Here is a 24,315-nt window from a genome sequence, read left to right as displayed (position 1 = left end):
TAGATCTATTATTATTATTTTGCTCTTGTATTTTATTTCTTATTGATTCAGGGCTGATTCAGAGTTGGAAGCTGTGTATGCCGTCACAGTGGATCTCAGTGCATATGCTAATGCCACAAGTGGCGTCTTTTGTTAAAAGACACCTACTGCCAGCTTCTCAGATCCACTGCCCGTGCCCAAAGATACAGCATTGGATCCACAGTGCAAACATCGTCCTAACCATCAGACATCTGAGTAACCCTCCGGCAATACTATGCTACTGAAGCCAGGGAAACTGCATTTGAGAACGTATCCACTGGCTTCGGCATGCACAGAAAACGGGGCCCGTTTTCTGTAACGCTCCTCTCGAAAAGCCTACAGCCTGTCAATCAGGCTGCGTATAGCAGGGCACTGTGAACAACGTTGCAGCTTTATCAAGGCACATGCGCACTGCTCCGACGCATACACAGTTCACAAAACATCACAAAACATCACCCATCTACATTACAATTGGAACCGTTTCCACCTCTGAATCAGTCCCGCAGTTCTTACATATAAGAAAAATGTTACATTTCAAAAGTAATAAGAAGCAAGATCAGAAAACAAAAATCAATACACACATTTCACCTGTAGATTACAATGTAATTAAATAATGTTAGACCATACACATAGAGATCTATTCATCTTTTGTGAAGCTGAGACAGTACATTTCTGCTAGCTCCTGTAGCTTTCGAGTTCCAAAATGTAATTGTTTTCTCTTTGAGCACATAGTACACCCAAATTACATGTTATCTTGGCATTCTCTTGGAGCATTGGTTTATACGGACAAAAATAATGTAAGATTAGATTTTTTTAACTGATATTTTATTATGTTTTTACATTTCTACAAATAAAGGCTATTAACACATTCCATTTTCTTGAAAGAGGAAAAGAATGGAACAAAAAAGTATCATTTCCTAAGTATATATATTTCATCAGACACCTAGGTTTTTATGTTTGCAAAATTTTTGTAGTGCTTTATACAATATCAATTTACTGTACTATTCATTGTTTTCCCCTGGCAACCAAGCCACTGAAAAAATCTTTATATAAATATATATTATAGTTTCCATCTCTGTTGGTTGAAACTTTGGTAAATTCAGTTGATCTTGGTTTTCCCATATCTTTATAGCAAGGGTGGGGAACCTTTTTTCTGCCGAGGGCCATTTTAATACATATATAACATTATTTGCGGGCCTGGTTTAGGCCATGCCCCCTCCATGTGACGTCACATGGGGGCAGGGCCACAATCGCCAGTGTTACAGCAATGCCCGGAGCATCCTGAGGATGTTCCGGGGCTGTAAGGGCAGCGATGTGACCGTCTGAAGCATCCTAAGAACACTCCAGGAGGCACTGCTGCATAGATTCTGGCTGCAGTATGCCATTCTAGGAACCCTGCTAGCCAAATGAGGCTAGCAGAAAAAAGCTCTGAGGGCCAGACCAAATGATACCTAGGGCCTTATAAGGCCCCTGGGCAGGAGGTTCCCCATCCCTGCTTTACAGATTAGGAATCAGTTTTATTGCGCCACTACTGGCTCCAAATGGAGAGAGTACTGTGGCAGTGCAGTAGGATGTGTTACTTTGCTGTTGTTATGGTGTTGCTTCAGAGGTAAGGAAATATGTTGCTACAGGGGGAAATGGAAATGTATTGCTATGTGGGATGGCCTCACCCTCCTGCTGTGTAGCATTGCACACGCTTCTGTCTCCATAGGGACCTTTTAACAATTCTACAAGGCTTTTTCCACTAGTAAATTGTAAGTATGTCTAAGCCATAGTTGCCTACCTACCTATATCCTGTGGGATAGTCCCATTTCAAGCTATAATCTGCAGCTGAACCAAATTGTAAATCAAAACCCCCAGATTCTCTGGATTCGTCACTGCAGCCGAGGCCCCATCAAGGAGTTTCTGGGCAAGGACAGTGATTTGCCGCAGTCCCTATGACTGTTGTCCGGACTCTTTGCTGGACCCCTGGCTGTAGAGATTACAGCTTGTCTGACCCCTGCAATCAGTGTCTTCTTATCTCAGCATCTGCTGCTATTGCTAGTGTGAGCTGTGACCACAGTAAGAATTTTTAATTAGTAATCTTTAGTTAAACACACAAAAGGACAATACAGCAAAAAGTTTTAAAATCCTTTTTTTCCCAAGAGATGATCATTAAAGTATGTCTATAATTTCTTATCATATGTTCGCAATCGTAAAGCGAACGGACTATGCTGCGCTATATAAGTAACTGTTAATAAATATATAATAGTACTAATAATAATAATAAATAATAATAATAAATATGTGGTAAACTAACTAAATCAGGCGAAATATAGGTTCAAATATACAATATATATAACTAAAATAGAACATCAAAATAATGGCTACCTTGAAAAGCTTGATCTAAAGGTAAGTATATTTATGTACCTGGTTAATACAGCAAATTGTGGTGCACTAACAGCAGTCTGTTTAAATACTATCAGGATCCCAAACACAATATTCCTCTTAGCAAGATATTCTCAGTCGACACAGCAAGAAGTATACAGTCAGGTGCATAAATATTGGGACATTGACAGAATTTTCATATTTTGGCCTCTATTCACCACCACAATGGCTTTGAAATGAAACAAACAAGATGTGCTTTAACTGCAGACTATCAGATTTAATTTGAGGGTAATCACATCCAAATCAGGTGAACGGTGTAGGAATTACAACGGTTTCTATATGTGCCTCCCACTTTTTAAGGGGCCAAAAGTAATGGGACAAACTAAACAATCCTAAATCAAACTTTCACTTTTTAATACTTTGATGCAAATCCTTTGCAGACAATTACAGCCTGAAGTCTCGAACGCATAGACATCACTAGACGCTGGGTTTCATCCCTAGTGATGCTCTGCCAGGCCTCTACTGCAAATGTCTTCAGTTCCTGCTTGTTCTTGGGGCATTTTCCCTTCAGTTTTGTCTTCATCAAGTGAAATGCATGCTCAATCGGAATCAGGTCAGGGGATTGACTTGGCCATTGCATAACATTCCACTTTTTAGCCTTAAAAAAACTCTTTGGTTGCTTTTGCAGTATGCTTCAGGTCATTGTCCATCTGCACTGTGAAGCGCCGTCCAATGAGTTCTGAAGCATTTGACTGAATATGAGCATATAATATTGCCCGAAACACTTCAGAATTCATTCTGCTGCTTTTGTCAGCTGTCACATCATCAATAAATACAAAGGAACCAGTTCAATTGGCAGCCACACATGCCCACGCCATGACACTACCACCACTATGCTTCACTAATGAGGTGGTATGTTTTGGATCATGAGCAGTTCCTTTCCTTCTCCATACTCTTCTCTTCCCATCACTCTGGTACAAGTTGATCTTTGTCTCATCTGTCCATAGGATGTTGTTCCAGAACTGTAATGGCTTTTTTAGATGTTGTTTGGCAAACTCTAATCTGGTCTTCCTGTTTTTGTGGCTCACCAATGGTTTACAACTTGTGGTGAGCACTCTATATTCACTCTTGTGAAGTCTTCTCTTGATTGTTGACTTTGACACATATACACCTACCTCCTGGAGAGTGTTCTTGATTTGGCCAACTGTTGTGAAGGGATTTTTCTTCACCAGGGAAATAATTCTTCTGTCATCCACCACAGTTGTTTTCCATGGTCTTCCGGGTCTTTTGGTGTTGCTGAGCATTTAGTGCATTCTTTCTTTTTAAGAAATTTCCAAACAGTTGATTTGGCCACACCTAATGTTTTTGCTATCCCTCTGATGGGTTTGTTTTGATTTTTCACACCTAGAATCAACTCCAGACCTTTTACCTGCTTAATTGATAATGAAATAACGAGGGAATAGCCCACAACTGTCCATGAAATAGCTTTTGAGTTGATAGTTCCATTACTTTAGGCCCCTTAAAAAGTGGGAGGCACATTTAGAAACCGTTGTAATTCCTACACCGTCCACCTGATTTGGATGTAATTACCCTCAAATTAAATCTGAAAGTCTGCAGTTAAAGCACATCTTGTTTGTTTCATTTCAAAGCCATTGTGGTGAATAGAGGCCAAAATATGAAAATTCTGTGAATGTCCCAATATTTATGCACCTGACTGTATGTTTAGGGTTGAATTCACACAAGGTCAAATTTAATTTGGAATGTATTGCATATGCATCACATATATCATGTATATTGTGCTGAGTGAGAAGAAAATAAATATCACAGTGAATACTTACAAACAAGAAACCGAGTATTGCAGGCAGCAATGTTAGTTGCTACTAATGTTATATAGAAATATATTGCAACAAGCATTTAAGCAGTTACACTCATATGTGGAGCTAGACACGCCCTTTGCGTGGAGCATAACACGCCTCCCTCAACGGAGTGCTGTGCATTCTACTACCAGCTATAAATTCCCTGAAACTAGTTTTCAACAGTAGGCAAGTATGGTCTAAGCAAGTAAAGTTTTATTTATGCCCACCTTCATTGAGTGTGATCTTCCAATGTGGATCCAGGACTAGAAAATGTTGTGCATCCCTGATCTAAAGAATTTAAATAAATAACAGCCATTATCTATAGATTTACCAACCATGAAATTCCCTGGACTTCCCGTTCTGTAGCATTTAATGTTACAGTGGGAGAAATGCACTCTTCAGAAACGATTACAACTGTACAGTAAATGCCGAAACACCAAGCATGACAATCCTTGATGGGAAAAAATAGAGTATATCTTACTTTATCCAGCCCATAGATTGTCATTTGTTATGTTATAGTATTCATGTGCATTTCCTATAGGTATCAATTATCCTTTCCTACTCTGCCCTCCTTCCAGCAAACCTTAATTCACCGTTTGTAAAAACACAACAGATGTTAGATGCTAGGAATACACTACTATGCACAAGCCCTAGCCAAACTGCATTAATGCAGAGAGATATGTTGATGTTTAGTGTCTACTGTATAAATTGGAGAATAGAAGGCAGTGTATACAATTACAGATGGATTAAAGTGTAACACAATGAATCATGACTATGAAAGGATTAAGTAGTTATTCTGTGCTCTCTTGTGACAGATTTCTGTGAATCACTCAGTATATTTTATTCACTGCATTAAAAGCTGGTATAAAGAAACATTGACTGCAATACTCACTGCACAATATTTGCCATAAAGGACATGTTCAGTGTATAAACGGAAAACTATTACAGTATATGCTGAAGCATTATTATTATTATCAGTTTGTCTTTGTACACAAAAGTTCACAATTATAGATAGATGTTTACAGGTAAAAAAAGGCACTGGTAGAGCATTATAGGTTATATAGAAAATTGTCTCAATTCCAGAAGAAAAATAGGCACCAATCTAATCTAATAATATAATCCCAACATTGGGATTTTTACAGTATTCAAGTAAATTAACGCTCAAAGTTCATAAAGCTATTAGGACTGTCGTCCAAAATAAGTGTTACTATATGGATGGTTTCTGTTTCATTGCAATGTAAGATGCGAAAAACAAGAATAATGGTATTATGAATTCTTAGAGTATAAAACTTAATTTCCCTATCATTAGATTTGTTCAGTGTATTGGTTAAATACTTCTAACATATATTATAAGGTCATACACTAAGGTTCAGTTTTAGCAATGTTACACAATTGCTACAACATAGCTATAATACTTGATGAAATAAATCTCTCAAACACAGTGAAGTGGGAGACATTAAAACATGATTCCAAAACCACATCCAACATATTTAGGACATTATATTAAACTGGATTTGATGCAGGTCAAAAAGTCTGCAAGGTGGTCACTCACACTCTGATGGCTCAGATAGAGAGGCTACTATCTCTGTTTGTGAAAAATATCTCATATCACCAAACACAACTATAATTGTATAACATCATGGGCAACAGCTGGCAAGATAATTCCATATATGGCACTGTTATGTCACTACAACTATGCCCTTTGCTGCATTACCTGCACAAATGCTGGCAGTGCTATCCAATAACGCTTTATGTCCCCTCCATCCAACATGACCAAGATGAGAGCACAAAGTGCTGATAACCCTGATGTAGGACCGAAGGTACTGTAGTGTGAAGATTCCAGTGTGTATTTGTTACTAGCATAGAAAATATCTTAGAAGGGCTTTCCTGTAAAGAATTCACGTAAAACTTGCAATGGTAATTGCGTAGTATGAGAAATGCACCTGTGACATTTTTGTTTTTTTGTTGGGGACTATTCACCCCAAAATCTGTCCTGTGCCAAGTTCTCACAGTCCTTATACTTTTACTCCTCTGGATTTCGGACATCTGCTTCCATTGCTCTGTATCTTGCTAAACAAGATCTATTCTTAAACCTTCACTCTCAGGATCCCGTCCTACAGTATACACTCTTCACCATGAATTCTTATTAACTTCAGACCTTCAACTGTATTGTTACTTCTCTTCTTTCTTTTGCTTAGTTCACCATCTGCCTGCTTGATCATATTCCATCGACACATCATGATGTGACTCAGCACTAGAATTAATGTTTAATCTCTCTTTTCCTCTAGCCTTAAAGCATGCCACGATCATCTCAGTTCTCAAAAAGCATTTGCTGGGACCTATGGCTTGATCCAGCTACCATTCTGTGTCTCTTTTTACAAGTCCCTTTTTCTTTGTCCCCATTCTTTTATACACTCCATATAACCTGTCTTGCACCTTCTTTACTTCATGGCCAAGAATCTCATTATTGTTAAATCAAAGAATAATTTTCACCCCATTGCTTTCATTTTTCATTGGGTCATTTGTCAATTACAATGGGAGATCCTCTTCCAGAACTCAGCTTACAGTATGCCACATACTCCTGCCATGTGCAATGTCCCCATTAATCCTCATCTACGTAAGTCATGTCATTATAGATGTAGTCTAACTCTATACTATACTTTTTTCCATTACTCTCTCCATCTGCATAGCTGAATCTATTTTAACTTCCATAGTCTCTTTATGGGGCTGTTTCTGAGTAGAACGGATCTCTGTGCGCAGCAGCAAATTGCACGTTTTTTGCATAGAGCACATGCGCAGATATGGATATACGCATCTTCATATATCTCCGTCCTATTCTGAGTCCGACAAAACTCGTCGGATCTGTCTTTCAGTGAAATTGTGGGTTTCGGGGCAGCAAATAACGCAAGCACATGGAACCACACTGACTTGCTGTAGTGTCATGGGAGTGTCTTAGGTGTGTAACTAAAGCTCTGTATGAGCGGAAGCCTGCAACTGTTGGATCTCTTGCACCTAGCACGGGGCTGGTGCAGGTGGCGTAAAATCAGTGGAAGGCAGGGGTTTTTCGCTTGCAGCAGCACGGATTCTCTCATTAGCTGAACGGAATCTTACATTAGCATAAGGCAGTAAATCAGGCTTCTGCAGCTGTACGTGCAAATCAGTATCAGCCCCTATGTCTGCAGATAACGGGCAACTTACTGCAACTTTGGTCCTGCCCCACCATCAATGATATCCTAGGGCTAAGCAGAAAGTGTCTGTGTGCAACATGAATAGTAGAGTAACTCTGCATATTACTGTATATTATAAGGGCAGCACATGCTATTATCTTCCTCCCAATTACTACAGTCACCAGAAGCTCACTGCTGTTGTACAGGGACCAAAATCAGTGAGCAAGTGTTATTTACCCATATAAACTCCATATCCGTTTCATCGTCCCATGGCTTCACGTCAAGTAGGATGGAAGACTTTGCGATAAGTGCTGGTTTTTTAGATTTCTTTAGGAGAAAAGGATGGTCAGTTAGTAGTGAGTTCACGTTTTCAGACGTGGATAGACAAGTTACCCAGAATGTGGAAGCTGCTCTAAATCTTGTATAAACTTGTAACTTTAGGCGAGTACTGGCACCTTCCTCCATGGTAAAAAATACACGATACGGTAGATTGAATGGATATAGATAGATAGATAGATAGATAGATAGATAGATAGATAGATAGATAGATAGATAGGAATCCTTCCACATTTTAGATGAAGTGAGAAGTAACATGCTGAATGTAAGGCAGAGCTTGCAGCAGATGCCGATAGCTTGTTGCCAACTCCCTGCCTCATTGTTAGTGAAGTCACTGGTGGCTTTTTATAGCTATAAGGATGCACGTATGTGGGGAAGCAAGCTGTAAATATGCTGTCGTCACAAAATAAGTGTAACATATGTTCAACATTTTATAGCCAAGAGCTTATTAGCACTGTAACTAAGCAGCAAGACTGTAAATGACCACGACTGTCTTCTCATTATGTCACATAGTGTGTCATTATTCAAATGTAGCTTTTACTAAATAAACTAATATGATGTGTGACTTACAGTGGGTATAAAAGGGATACAATATCTAAATCACTATTAGAAACACACTGACTTCTGTATGCTTCCAACAAATGCCATGTTACAGCCCAGCACATAAGCAATATAATAGTAAAGTAGAACTTGTGAGCCCACAACTTAGCGTAAGCTCTTACGAGCAGGGCCCTCTACCCTCTTGTGGTTCTCCCTACTTTACTTTCATCTACTTCTTACTCCCCAATAAGGCACCTAACACTTGGTTGCTTATGCTTTGCTGCTTATGTGGGTGTTATGGTCACTCATGTAACAATGTTTATTATACATGTCCATGTCCTGTACTGTATTGTATTGTAAGTCACTGGTCACCTATTTGTTTATGTACTTTGTAAGGTGCTGTGGAACACTTCTGGTGCCATTTAAATAAATTATAATAATAATAATAACAATTACATACATGTCAACATTCCAAAATGACATTCTAGGCTATGCCTCCAATCCATCCAAACCATACCCAAATCTGTATTACCACTATACACCAAAGGAATACCCATTCTTAGTTGCTTTGGGAACTTCTCAACTTTATCTCGCTTAATAATCCCCTATGTGTGATAGCAGAGAGCAATAGTTGTACTAACTAGCAAATATAAATGCAATTAAAACATCTATGTCAAAATATGTAAACTTTGACTTTATATATTGAGCCGGAAGCTCACTACTGACATCACTGGTGATGTCAGTAGGGCCGCCCACAAATGGCAGGCGTTCCTTCAGGAATGCCTCCGTTTGTCCAGCCACCGCCCCACCCCGCCTACAAAACGGGGCGAGCTGTCTATCAACATCGACCACCGCCCTGTTTGTAGCAAGTGAATTTTTCACTCACTACGGGGCTTGCGCACACACACTGCGCACGCCACATGTGCGCAATGCACAACCATCGACCTGCTTCCGGGCGCATAGTGCTTGCGAGCAGGTCTGAATGAGACCCTAAGTCCCTTGCCACCATATTGGGGTAAAAATACATATTATAGTATGTAAGTGCAACACTGACTGCCTTACTGTACAGAGAATAAGAGCTCTGCAGTTCAAGCCACACAATAAATGATGGTGCGGCAGTAAACCAAAATGCAGCTGTCTCATTTTGATTTGCTCCTATGCTGCTTGTTGAATGCCCACTGGCAGCAGGGATAAATGCAGAATTTCTTGCCTGGGAATTTTTAAATGTTAGATTTCGCTATGAAGGAGAAAAATAAAATACTTTTTCACATACAATATCAGTATATTTAATTATATATTTACGATTTTTTATTATAATGCCCCCCGTCTGCATTATTCTTCTAGTACACAATGTCTGTATTTTTTTATAATGTTATAATGCTCCCATGTATGCAATATTCTTCTTGTGCCCCCTCTCTGTATCTTTATTATAAAGGTCCCCTGTCTCCATTATTATTATTATTATTAAAATATTTTTTTATATGGCGCCACAAGTGTTCCGCAGGGCCTTACAAAGTACATTATCAAATAGTCTGACAAGTGACTTACAGTACAATACCATACATGACGAGGGCAAGAATAATATACATTGCTACATTAGCGACCATAACACCCAGATACGCAACAGAGCAAAGCAACCAAGTGTTGGGTGCCCTAGTGGGGAGTAAGAAGTAGATGAAAGTAAAGTAAGGAGAAGCACAAGTGGGTAGAGGGCCCTGCTCGTAAGAGCTTACATTCTAAAGGGGAGGGGTAGACAAATAGGTGTGACACAGATGGGGTAGGCAGGGAGGAAGGAGCATGTAAAGAAAATGAAGATGAGAGCTGGAAGGCTTTGATGAAGTAGTGGGTATTGAGAGCCCGTTTGAAGGATTGTAGAGGTTATTAATGTGCTCCATCCTCACCCCATTCTCCTCGCACATACACCCCGTCTGTATCTGCCACAATGTGTATTCTGACCCTTCTCCACCTGTATGTTCCTGATAGGGCTCTCCTTCCCCCACCCGCGATTCATACCATGCTCCCCCAGAATTATAGCCTACTCACCTACCAAGAAACTGCCTGTTCCTTCTGTCTTCTCCAGGCGGCTCCTCTGAGGCATTGTCGTCGCGTCATCATTACATCATGAGCGCAATGCTGCCGGGAGCTAGGTGCAGCTGCTGCATCCTGGTCTGCAGTGAACACTTCAGAGAGATCATCGGTGCCGGACATTTTTAGGAAGGAATACTGGGCTCCTGTGCAGCCCTCATCCCGCCCTTGTTACGCCACTGATAGTACTAGGAGCAGGCAGAACCCCCCTCACCCAAGTGTCCGGCCGCAGCATCGATAGGAGGCAGAGTGGGGGTGTGTCTTTGGGCTGGGCCATTCAGTCAGTGCTATTGTGCGCTGGCGTCAGGGTATGAGTGGGCGGCCTCCAGAGTGTCCGGGACTAAAGTCCCGGAAGTCCCCCACTGATGGCGGGCCTGTGCGCAGGATCCCCGGCACAGGAGTGAAGAGACTGCTGATGCGGTCACTTCACTCCCAGCACATCACAGGAATGGGCTCATTTCGTAGCCCCTTTCCTTGTATGTGCTTTTTCATACCTCCCGGTGTTATGATCGCATGGTGGAATGTGATCATGGGTGCTAATATCGCGTCCAGATCACATTGCAAATGCGATCATTAATTAATGGGCCTCTAAGTGCGGGGGGCGTGATGCAGTTTTCATCATCATGAAATTACACAAAATGCATCTCCCACCACTGCGTAATTATGAAAATCGTAATGTGTGGTGCCACATTTATAAATGTGCCTCCATAAACAGCGGGTAAAATAAGTTCACATCAACATTTTTCTCAGTAAATATATTTGTAATGGGGCTATTGTAATTAAATTTTCACCAAATGTCTGCAACAACCCATGCAGTCCACACATGCAAAGAAATCAAACCATATATATCCATAAATTAAGTTCTGTGATTGATTTCTCTGCATGTGTGGATTGCATGGGCTGTTGCTGACATTTGGTGAAAAAGTGTTTAGGTTTGGTGAAAATTACATTACAATAGCCCCATTACAATATATTTACTGAGATAAATGTTGATGTGTTCAATAGTTATTTTACCCGCTGTATGTTGCCCTCTTGCCTCCTCCTCAATAAAGGGATAAGGTAGCATATTAGCAGATACAAGCAGGTAAGGTATGAGATCATGTTGATTCTATTTCTATACAGTGCTGAAAACTGATTCTAGCAGTTATCTAAAACACTACATAGTAACTGCTCTCCAAGTAATGTACTTGAAGTATATTATTGTAGTAGGTTTCTATAATCGTCTCCCTTCATGTATCCTGGACATAATCTGTTTTAGATTTTAAGTACAAGTCCACAAAGTCTAATAGTGTTAGAGACACCAGATGCTGTTTGTCTTGTCTGTAAATCACATTCATCATCACCCCTCTCCTGCATACCTGACAACATATTGTAACTTGTGACAAACAAGAAAGGGAATTAACACACAGATGGGACAGACTTCTTTTTATCACACCGAGAACATTCAAATATAACACCCCAGTGTGTGCAATAACACTACCTCTATAAATACCTTGAATTTATCTGCAGTGCCTCCAACAACAGCAAACAGACTTGATAAGCACACAAGATAATAGAAAACTGCATTACATGCATCTTACAATGGTAAAGGTCAGTCCATAGAAAGGCTCATGAGGAATGCACATGAATGTAGAACTATAGTTTATAGTAGTGGTCAACCTGGATTACGAGTTGTCATAAATAAGTAGAAAGGGAAAAACAAATAGATTATTAGTACAAGACTCTCAAAGCTCTGACAAGTAGCAATAAATAAAGCACTATTATTTTACCCTTTATTAATATGACCCAGTGAAATGTAATCTAAATCTTCTACCATACGAACAAGAATTTATTAACCAGTATGCATTTGACTTATGGCAAGAATCCACATGATCACAGGCCTACATACAGTATATAAACTGATTGAACTGAACGTATAGCCCCAGTGCTGTGAGACAGCAATGGTAACCACCAGGGTCGCCATAAGGGGGGACTGTCGGGACTGGAGTCACAGGGCCGGGCAGAGAGGGGGGCCCTGAGTGGCAGCGGTACGGATTTGTGCTGAGCTGCCAGCTTTTGGCAGCTGGCGCACCGATATTGATTACATGACATGGAGATACAGCGCTGGCCTGCGGCATTACATTATGAATATGGTGCTGGCCGCCAGCCAATCAGAGCTCGTGGAATCCTGATTGACTGTTGGTCTGCAAGCTGTGATTGGCTCGCAGCCGACGCCATAGTCGTAATGCCGCTTGTGCTGTTTCCAGCAGCCGTGGCGCTCAGATCACTGCTGTCTCTGAGCGGGAACCCGCCCCCTCCTCGGCTGCCTCAGCAGAGGATAGCTGTAATCAGGTTAGTGCAGTTCGGAGTACCGCCTGGAGACAGGCTGCACTCTGTGACAAGGGACCACCAATAGAAAGCAGAGAGCAAGCCTCCTGAGGACTGGAAAGGGCAGGGGCGCTATTTGCATGTAACCTGGTGGATTAATGTAGTTTTATATATTGAACTTTATTATATATATACTGCCCATTCCTATAACATCTAGCTCTGCTCCTGCACCAGGTCTATGGGTTATGGCATAGTCACTGATCCTGCCTTGTGTCTACCCCCAGTACAGTCTTCCCTGCCCTATGCCCTCAGCCCTGGTCCAGCCTTCCCTACCATGTGCCCAACCAATTAAGGTCAAGCCTTCCCTGACCAGTGCCACTCCTCCCACCATGTCTAGCCATCTTTGTACCCCCAATAGGTCAAACCCTCCCTGTATTACACTTCCTCATAGTCTAGCCTTCCCTGCCCTGCATCCCTCTTAGTCAAGCCTTGCCTTCCCTGTGCCACCTCATTACAGTCCAGCCTTCCCTGCCCTGTTTTTTTTTTTTGTTAACTGGCTGATGCCTGACTCCCACTGTAGCTTCAAACACATTATCCACAGCTCCTCCCACATCTGCTCTCCCATCCCACCGGGGGGGGGGGGGCTGCCTATTTTGTTTTTACCGGGCCCCACAATTTCTGATGGCAGCCCTGCTAGCCACTGTGCCATGCTACCAGGGCCATAAGTAGGGTAGTGCGACCAGTGCCATGGCACAGGACACCACAAGGGCAGGGGGCGCTGTTTGGGCCTGTCAATTTTCCTGTTTATTATCATTCTCACTTTCTCTTCTTTTATCCCCAGCATCTCCTGGCCTCTCCTATCTCTTCCCTGGCCCTTCCCCATGAGGCCATGGCCCTTTTTGCAGGTGCACTATCTTATGTCCCTATATAAAAAATGGGTGGGGGGGTGCCAATGCTCAATGCACAGGGCACCAAAAAGTCTAGTTACGGCTCTGCATGCTACATAACGCAAAATCAGCTCTAAATATGTCCGTGCAAATTATAAATTATTCGCTTAGTATTTTCTCAGGAGCTAACATTGTACTTATTACACAAACATACACAAATTCACAGACACACACCATACTTGCCTACTGCCTCGGAAGTCGAGGGAGGCTCCCGAATTTTTGGGTAACCCACCGCACCCCCAGAACAGTAGACAGATCTCCCGCATCCTGTCCACTACTTCCTAGTGAAGTGGGCAGGATGGGGAGATTTTTGGGGGAATTTGCGGGTCCGTAGGGAGGGGGCGGGGCTAAAATGTTGTGAATTGCATAATTTAGCCCCACCCCCTTCTTGCGGACCCGCGAATTGCAGCCTTTTCCCGTGAAGGGACGGGGCTTGATGACGTTTACAGCCTGGCCCACTCCCGAACCTGTCCACAGCATCTCTTCTCCGATCTTGCTCCTGGAAAGGAGGAGTGTAAAGTCGGGAAGTATGACACACACTAAATGAAATAATTGAGAGATTTACTGTAATGTGTTTCACAAAGTGGCCATAGTTGTATTAATACTGATCTTTAGGGGTCAATCCTATAGGTGCAAATTTTGAGTTTGCTTCTTGAAACTCGCACACCGCACTTATTGTAATTACCTTTGGGGTGCCTAAACTAACAAAAAAGTTGATTATGGGGTAATTAGAGGACATTTTTTTTACCCCAAAAAATGACATCTAATTATTGGACTAATTAAGCTAATTGGAAACTTCCAAATGCCTAATTAGTCATTAGGGGGGTGTCCAAGGGGTACAGCACATATACGGACATTTTAACCTTAAAATAAAGACTTTCCTTTCCATCTCTCACCCTCAGGAATGTGCGAGTGGAAAGTTGCGAATTCAGTCTGACTGATTCAGTGCGAGTTGCTAATTGGATTGCAAAATGAATTCGCTATGCGAATTCGAAGTGAAAATAGCAACTCGCACCTTGCAATTTTTCTCTTAATAGGTTTGACCTCTTAGGGGTCTATTTACTAAGCAGTGTTAGGAGACAGAGTGAAAAGTGATAAGAAATTGATAAGGTGCCAGCCAATCAGCTCCCAACTGTCATTTTTTAAACACAGCCTGTGAGATGACAGTTGGGAGCTGATTGGCTGCTACCTTATCACTTTCTTATCACTTTTCACTTTGTCTCCTAACACTGCTCAGTAAATAGACCCCTTAGTGTCTTACCTCTCCTCACCTTATGCCATCCATAGAACCAAGTATATGACTGGAAATTATTATTACAAACAATAATGACAACCCTCTAACCTTATTGGATTACGTTTCGCCTATTCCCAAAGTCATCTGGATTACAATAATGCAATCTGCATCACCTCACAGTGGGAAGTGGGAACGTGGTGACACAAGGATCGCATGCAACAATCTCTAAGCCAGTTGCCAGTTGCTATACATTGGTCATTATATATATTTGTTGTTACAATCAGTCTCTGCTTTGTTATTACTATAGAATTCTATTTTTAAAATAAATTATAACAAGCAAAAAAGAAAATATAGATTGGACAATTTAAGGGCATTATACACACAGTCAGATATGTCAGATGAACGATTGAACGATTTGCAAACGATTGAATGATTTTTTACTGTATTAAAATGAATGGAAATCATCCAAAACTGACTGCAAACATCAGATGTCAGATATCGTTATCTGACAAACGGGAACACGCATCGTTCATCGTTCATTGTTGCACACATGTCAGATTTTCTTTCAGATATGAACAATTGAACGGTTTTTACAATCGTTATCGTTCAGATCTGATAAAAAATCTGACCGTGTGTATGCACCATTAGACACAAATCACTTGATACAGTATGGGGAGGGAGTTTGCAACAGCCGGCGGTGGTGCATGCACAGATACATTCTCCCTGTATTTTTTCCGAATGATACAGAGAGAAGTGTGCGGATGGAATTCTCAGGCACAGAGCTTTATCACAAGCTCTCTCCCTGCATGCAGATGTTAGTACATCCATGTGATAGTTCCTAATTTTGCAATGCCAATTTAGTCGATAATATCACACTGCAACCTCATTTTAAATGCGGATTGTAGTAAATGTCGATGTTGGACATAATTGAGCATTTTTTTTTACTGTGTATGCCTCTAATTCACACACCCCATGCATCCCAATTGTGTTTGTACAGTGGGCCTGATTCAGAGGCGCTCGCAAAAAGCGAGCGCTCGCTCTGAATCAGGGTGGGCGCTGATTTTTTTAGGAGCGGCCTCGCTATAGCTGTGGGTGTGTTACCACCCACAGCTATAGCGAGCGGCCATGATGATGGTCGCGATGGTCAAGACCTTCACGACCATCGGGCTAGCAACGAGACCCTTGTGGTAGGGTCTCGTTCATCGCAAGCCCCAGAGAGCTTTCGGCTCGAACAGAGCCGGAAGCTCTCCACTGACATCACTCGTTCCCTCGGGAACGCCTCCGTTTGGGCACCCACCCCCCCCCCCCGTCCCGCCCACCAAAGGCGACAGCTCGCCCCCTTCGGTGCGAGACCCGGAGCGACGGATTGCCCGTCGCTAGCCGGGTCTAGCGCATGCGCACGACGGAGCCGGCTCCGTCGTGCACATGCGCTGTGGGCCACCACCGACCCGGTTCCGAGCGCTCAGCACTTGCGACCGGGTCTGAATCAGGCCCAGAGTCGTAGCTGCAATTTCAGATGCACATACAGAGAAATACCTGGGAAGTGACTGGGAGGTGGCTAATTGGACGCAAGGAAATGGTCAGTCTTAGGGGCGTGTTATGGGAGTGTCTGTAGTATCCAGTACCCAGTGAGGGGTGCTAAAGGTGCACAACCTTCTGCCTCTCCCACTAACTGACTCAGGGTAAAGAGGTATATATACTAACCTGCGGGTTTTTAGAAGTGAAAATGTTGCCTTTAGCAACCAATCAGATTCTAGCTACTATCTTCTAGAAGGTGCTTGATAAATGTTAAGTAGAATCTGATTGGTTGCTATGGGCAACAACTCCACTTCTAAAAACCTGCACTTTAATAAATATACCCCACAGTAGCAGGTTTATATAGCTGGACTCCTCTTGATCCAGGAAAGGGTGTGGTTCTTCCCTGATCTTCACAAGGTTAACCATTTCCTTAAATGTAGGAGAGATCCACTCTGCCACATTCCTCCCCCATTAAGGGGTGATTATGAATCGCTAAAGCCTGACTCCTCAGCCTTGTTTGGGACAAAAAGTCCACATTCATATTAAAATACATAAAACTGAAGCAAGCAAAGGCAGACTTCATATAACAAGGAGTAATCAATTCTGGATGTAGAAATATACATGATAATACATCCAAATATGCAGCAAAGAGGCGCTGAGAGGGGAACAGGTACTAGTAATTACCAGCTGCTGAGGAGGACATAGTATTTTTCATAGGTTTTTCTGGAGGGGGTGTGGTCACGCCTCCCAGGTTTGGCCACACCCCCTTCAGCACCCTGACACCGTGGCTCTCACAATGGCCCTGCTCTTGTCTTTAATGCTAAAGTTATTGAAAAATAAAATTCTGAATCATGCTGACACACAAGTTATTTTTCCTATAAATCGGTTTCTGATTGGCTGTTGGAAGTGATGACAGTGCCACTGCTCCATTGTGACATCATAGAGGCTGATGCAAATAACAGTTCTATAATTGTGTACTGTATGCTTCATTTCAGCTAATGCCAGTTGATGGTCAGTCCAGACAACATCACATCTAATTAGAGATCAGAGATATTACCGATATTTGATTTACTTCTGTATAATGGCAGGTAAGATTCAAAATTATCTACTACATGATCATTCATCGTGTGTTAAATGATTAATATCAAATACAAAAGCAAACACATTACATACACATAACATCTCTTGGCAGGTGACAACCAAGTGACCAAAATATGTTAGTAATAATAGTAATTATAATAACACAGTTGCTGTTAGCACTTATTCTTAACATTGTAAATCTATATGTATCTACCAAAGTCTTATATATCTAGTAACAGTTTACTTATGTTGAGCTATATTACATGTTTACGTATGTTAGGTTATAATACACTTTTTCGGTATGTTAGGTTAGTGTACCCCATTTTCTGAACTTTTACTAAAATCCTATAGGAACTGGGAGGACATCATATGATAGTATATAAGATCACTTTTTAATAGTTTTCTAATTTTACCCTGGCTGCCGAAAGACATATGTTTGTACATATGATGCAATTATGAGGTAAATAAGAGCATATTTACATTAGTTCATTCCTTTAATGCAAAAGCCATAGAAAAACAAACTCAAAATGAAATACGCTGACAAATAAGGAACTAGTTTCTGATAGTCGACTGAAGGTGATGACAGAGCCGGTGTTCCACTGTGACATCACTCAACATAGAGACTGCAGTAATAGACAGTTATAGATTGTTTACATTTGAATTGAGCTAATGTCAGTTGACGGTCAGTTCAGTGGACAACTCATCTGATCGGGTCGATAGCCCTGATCAGAGATATTACCCATCTGTACCTTACATCTGTATCATGGCAGGTAAGATGGAAAAAAAAACAAATTGAATACATAAAGATAGCATGCGATGGTAGGTGACAAACAGTAGGTCAAATTTGTTCTTTTTTCCAATCTACATACAAACATCTTATGACTTATGAACATATCACACATAACATGACAATTCTCACCAGTAGTTTCCACTGGTCACCAAGAGGGGCCAATAAGAAGCTGATAGGTGTCCTTACCTGAAACCGAGTTATGTCTGTGAACAATGTTGGTCCATACTTGCCTACTTTAAGTTTTTCCTCCCCGGGAGAAGCCCGGGGAGGAGAAGCAGGTGGGCGGTGATGGGGACCAGGGCAAAGCCCGTTGCTGTAAATTACGCTAATACATATTTAACTAGGGGACGGGGCCAAATGCTGCGATTCTTATAGAACTATGTCATTAAGCTATGGCCCCCTACTCGCTTGACCGCCGATCTCCAGGAAAATTATCCCCTTTCTGCCCACTTCACTAGAAAGTGGGCAGAATGTGGGAGAGGTGCCTACACTTACGGGGGTGTGGGGGGTTACCCAAAAATTCGTGAGCCTCCCACAATTCCTGGGAGAGTAGGCAAGTATACATTGGTCACAGACTTATCACATCGGACCTGCTGATTAGCTGATACCATTATATCGTCCAGATATATATCGGTGCATCTGGCTGTGTGTACATGCAACCTGCCTGCAGCCCATACACTTTACCAGTAACTGACGTCTAAATCTGATGCTCGGTCTGTGGATCCCTGGGTCAGCGGATATGTCACACAGGTGTGTACCCAGGCTTAGAAGGATATATAGGGCAATCAGTCACCAGGACTATAAATGGGTAACAGTTTACTAGTTCCTAGATGCTTGTGTTTGGCATACTGTGACTTGGGATGATAGATTGTTGAAGGAGAACTCAACGGTACCAATAACAATAGCCCTTATGGGCACACACAAGTGAGGGGGATGTAGTCATGTGCATCTCGATTGCATCCACACTTGCAATTACAGAGTGGTAATTAGAGATGAGCAGGTTCAGTTTCCAGGAAACCGATCCCACCCAAACTTACCTGATACGAGTGGATCCAAGCAGGGACTTGGATCTCCCCGCCATTTTCGGATTCCAAAATGAGAGAAAACGTCATCTTCCCGGCATCAGATCTGGATCCGATATAAGTCCCTCCTGCAGTGATTCAGGCACCATTTGACAGGACCGCAGGAGGTGTTGAATGATTATAAGAGGTGATTATAGGAGTGAGGACCCTTTCAGGCAATGGCACCCACATGTCCCTTGGCGTAATACTGGCCGTGCTAGAATTGATGTAGGCAGTTAGCAAAACATTGTTTATTATTTTTATAATGAAGGACCATCTATAATATAGCACCGACGATGGACGTCACTGGGCCCGAGCGATTGGCGAAGCACAGGATTCCGGCAGAAGCTGGTCAGCCAGATGTGAGTGTACAATCCTAAGGCTAAAAACTATATTCCGTGCGGCGTAGGCCGCAGCCCGGACCTCTCGTAACAGCATGCCTTATAGTTGGGAAGTGCCTGCGCTGGCTGCAGTTAGCGGTATGTCAGAGATACCAGAACATAAGGATCGAGATCAGCTACCCTGTGCAGTTGTAGCCTGTATACAGTATCTGTCTAGTTATTGTAGCAGGAATAGTATTACATGAGGTGACAGTCACGGTGTGTAATGCTGCGGTAGGAGCTCTGGCAGGATCTTTGTAACAATGATACCGGGTGTCAGCCCAAACCCCCTGTTCCCTCCCAGTCAAAGCCATTTTTAGTTTCTTATACCGATACGAATGTGACTTTGTAGGTGAATGGAAAAGTTAAAGCTTTAAATCCTTAATTATTTCCCCACCATGGACATCAGTATCAAAGGGTGTCGGAGTTACTGACTTTATTAGAAAGGTATTTTATATTAGTATCCAGAGGAACAGGATCACTGGGATGGTTGCATATCTGCCTGATTGTCAAACATGTCCCACAATGATGTCCTCTACCATGGTATCTGTTATATTCTGCCATTCACAAACAAAGCTTTCTTTATTTAAAACTTTCATTTTGTTTCTTTGAAATTTTTTAAGCATCAAGTAAAACCAATCTGTAGTTAACTAAATCCACATTTTTTTTATAATGGTGGAGTTGGCTGGTGTAGTATTGCAGTTTTAAAAGTGTACAGTACACTATTTGTTATACAAGACTATGTACAATCGGAAATATAATAGGTATAGGCTTCCTCTATTGAACATGTTCTTAAATTGCAGCCATTCACGTAGTAGTTTAACTGACATATATCAAACGATATTAATGAAGTGAGAGTGATTAAATAATTTCAGTGACAGTTTTACAACTCCACAAGGAACAATAATGTAATGTGCTTTAAAATACTTATGAGTTATTGTTCAGGTTTCACCAGTCTTTGTGTTTGAACTATTGTAATGTGATCTTCCTCACGTGCTACTAAATTACCAGACTACCCTTTTTTTAATTCACTATGCTTGAGGAACAACAAGCATGTGTTAAAAGTTGAGTGCCAAAAGAAATTAACATATGTTATCATTAGCTAGCATTATTATTTATTGTCTTATTTATATGGCACCATCTAGTTTCCCTGGTGCTATACAGGGAAAAGTACATTGATCCGCTATGCTATAGGCTTGTGATCAAGGCCCTCTTACTTCTCTGTACCTGAGTCAGCAAGGAATGCAGTTGCTAATACACACACAATGGGCCGATTGTTGCGTACTGTGCATGCATCACAGTGCGTGAGCCAGCTATTGCGATAGGGACTGCGATTGCAGTGACTACGCAGACCCATCGCAAAGTGATTGACAGTAAGTACCGTTTATTGGTGGTAAAGGGGTAGTGGGCCAAACGCAGGCATGCCAGTGCGCTTGAACATCGTTGCAGGTGCGTGCATAAATTATCCACTGGGATGCCCTAAGCAGCCTGAGGCCTCATAGTGTGCATGGCTGTTAACAATTAAGGTCAGACCTTCGGCAAGTGTGCATGAGGCTGCGATGGTACTCGGTTGTACCGATGGTTTCGCAGTCTTGCTAAAATTACGGTAAAGTGGGCGTCTTTATGTAGTGCAGCGGTGACAATGCGATCGCAATGAATTAGCATACTTTCGCAGTTGAACTGCGTGTGTAATCGCTGCTGCATTCACAGTTGCGTTCCATAGTGAATCAGGCCCTCTGTTAGTACCCAGTCTAGTTTTATCATTGTTTTGTTCCCAATTGTAAAGTGCAAATGAATATGCAGGTGCTAAGTAAATGTTTATAATACACACAAACAATACACTTATATACAGTAACTGTTCAAACAGATACTACAATGTGAAACATCAATTAGGGCCGGAATCAGAGGTGGATGCAATGCTGATGTGTTCACAGTTTCCCATGTTATTTGTACTGCGCATATGTCCCCATGGCTTAGAGATGGGGGTCGCAGTGAGGATTTGGACGTAGATTGATTGACACTCAGTGACTGTTTGTGGGAGGTAACGGTGGTGAATCAAACGCAGGCATGTCGTGACCGTTCTGTGTGTGTATTGCTGCTAACAACTGCGTCCACGTACGCAACTTTACTGGCGCTGGTGGCTTAGTACCGACGGACATTCTGAGCAACCATAGTGTTGCTCAGAATTTTGATGTTGCAACCGATGATGCATCTTTGTACGCAAGCGGCGGATTAGAGATCCTGGCAGTTGCGACATTATCATATTTTCTCACTACCAATGCATAGAAAGATGCACCCGCTATGGGATTAGCGTCCACCTCTAAATAAGGCCCTTAGTGAGGTATTAGACTGAGTGGAACCATACTTAGATTTTTATCTGCTAAAAGATAATTATACTTAATTTACAAAGTTTAATATTTATATGTAAAATCAGTATACTTCAGCAGAAATGCACTTCTATATATGCATTTTTTAAACTGGTTAGATAACCCTAATGCTGGCCATACGCTGGAAGATTTTGCAGACAATCCAACCAAGCAGTACTGAGGGGCTCAGTGATGCAACAATATCCAAACATCCTTAACCTCCGACCCTAAGAAACCCCTAATACCCTAACACTAATACCTACCTTACCCCCGACCCTAACCAAAACCCTAACCCTTCCTCTAACCCTAAAAAGGAGTCTAGATGAGACAAATGGTTCTTATCTGCCGTCATATTCTATCTTTCTATGTGTCACCCTGGTGCTGTAAGTAACTTAACTGAGCAGCATTAACCCTTGGCACATAACTGCACACCAGTGTTTTCGTTGTCTCTGCCCGCAGTGCAGCATTAACCCTTTATTGGTGCACACTGGTGCCGGCAAAAAGTTTTTGGTTTGTGCCATCAGTACTATAACAAGTGATTCACAGCAGTGTGTAAAAAATATAAAGTATAAAAAAAAAATGTTTGTGTGTTCAGAAGACCTTAAAATTATCGCCCCAGTGCGTCGCAGTTGGTGGGCAGTTGTTTGTTTTATAAAACTAAACCATTTTTGTGTGTTCAAAAAACTTCAGGCCGTGACACTGTGTTTAAGAACACTAGTGGTCAGTAGATCAAGGGCCACAGCCTTAATATTATCTGTGCAGTGGGTCGCAGTTGGTGGGCAGTTGTTTGTGTTATAAACATAAAACTTTTTTTGTGTGTTCAAAAAACTTCAGGCCGTGATACTTGACCTACTGAACACTAACGGTCAGTAGGTCAAGGGCCACTGTGTTAATAATATCTGCTCTGTGAGTCGATATGGATCAAGGCGATCAATCGATAGAGCAGGAGCAGCAACCAAGTACTAGCGCTGCAGCTGCTGCTGCCACAAGTCATGATGATACTAGTCCTTCAACGTCATCTACTAAAGCCAGTGCTCAAGGGCATAGAGGGCTTCATGGCATCTGAAATCAAAACAACATTTTACATTGCTGAAAAAAACATCACCTCTAATAAAGGGAAATTTTCCTGAAGAAAAACATAGAATTGCCAACATGCCATACACACAAGCAGTGGCAAGGAAAGGCTCAGGCAGTGGCAAGGAAAGGCTCAAGCCTTCGCCTTTATTTCTGAGTGGTGGTTCTGCAAATGCTGTCAGTCAGGCATCTTCTTCTACCTCACATGACGAAGCAAGACCTCCTCACACAGTCTAGAAGAGGTGTCAAAGAATTAAAACAGGAACATTAGTGCTAAAAAAGCACTATGGCAGAAGAACAAACTGTGGCCCTCATTCAGAGGCGGTTGCAAGAAGCGATCGCTCTCTCTGAATGAGGGCGGCCGCTTCTTTTATTTAGTGCGGCTTCCTGGTCGCTAGCTAAGCTGTGGGTTACCATTCACAGCTTAGCGACCAACAAGGGAGATGGTCGCGATGGTCAAGACCATCGCAACCAACGGAGCTTGCGACGAGACCCTAAGGTTGGGTCTCGGCAACCTTAAGCCCCAGGGAGCTTCCTGCTCGATCAGATTGTAAAAGCAGCTTGTGAAATTAAAGGAGGAGATCAAATGACTTGTAGATCAAGTCCTTTACTTGCTTTGCCAGGATCCAAGTGTTGTCAACATCTTGAAAATGGATCACTACATTTTGTCGACCGTGCTTGATCCCAAGTTTAAGTCATATGTCATGTCTTTCTTTCCAACTGACACAGATATAAAGAGACGCAAAGAGCGCCTGGTGAGCAAGTTGTCAGCTCAAGTGGCACATGAACGACAACGTCCCTGGCAATTGCGGCTGCCAGGAAAAAACTGAGCTCTCCTAAGAGACCCACCGGTGATGCAGATGAGTCAACAAAATATTTTGACATCTGGTTAGGTCTAAAAGAGTTGCCCAATATTAGTGACACCTCTACTGTAATGCAATCTGATACGGTAACCATCCTCAGAAAGGCGGAGGATTATTTTCATGATAGTTTACAAATGGACATTTCAGACAGTCCCTTTGACTACTGGGAAGGAAAAAAATAAATTTTGGAGGTCCTTGTACAAACTGGCTTTGCTTTACTTAAGCCCACCCTCCAGGCTTGTCAGTGATCGGTGTAGAAGCACTATTGGTACTATTTACCTACTTCTCAACACTACCACCACTTCTTCCTCAGTCATGTGGAGTGG

The 24,315-nt window shown here is 42.0% G+C and overlaps 1 protein-coding gene across 1 annotated transcript in view; it reads right to left on the bottom strand.

Annotated features, from left to right (window-relative positions):
• DIRAS2 (DIRAS family GTPase 2) overlaps positions 1-24,315 on the bottom strand; it is a 47,701-nt gene that overhangs the window by 6,817 nt on the left and 16,569 nt on the right. The gene's annotated exons all lie outside the window — the stretch shown is intronic.

This window comes from Taudactylus pleione, unplaced genomic scaffold (genome assembly GCF_031769625.1).
Source record: "Taudactylus pleione unplaced genomic scaffold, aTauple2 ptg000095l, whole genome shotgun sequence".
Lineage (NCBI taxonomy): Eukaryota > Metazoa > Chordata > Amphibia > Anura > Myobatrachidae > Taudactylus > Taudactylus pleione.
The sequence above is the reverse complement of the archived record's forward strand: the minus strand, read 5'-3'. Positions and strand labels throughout refer to the sequence as shown.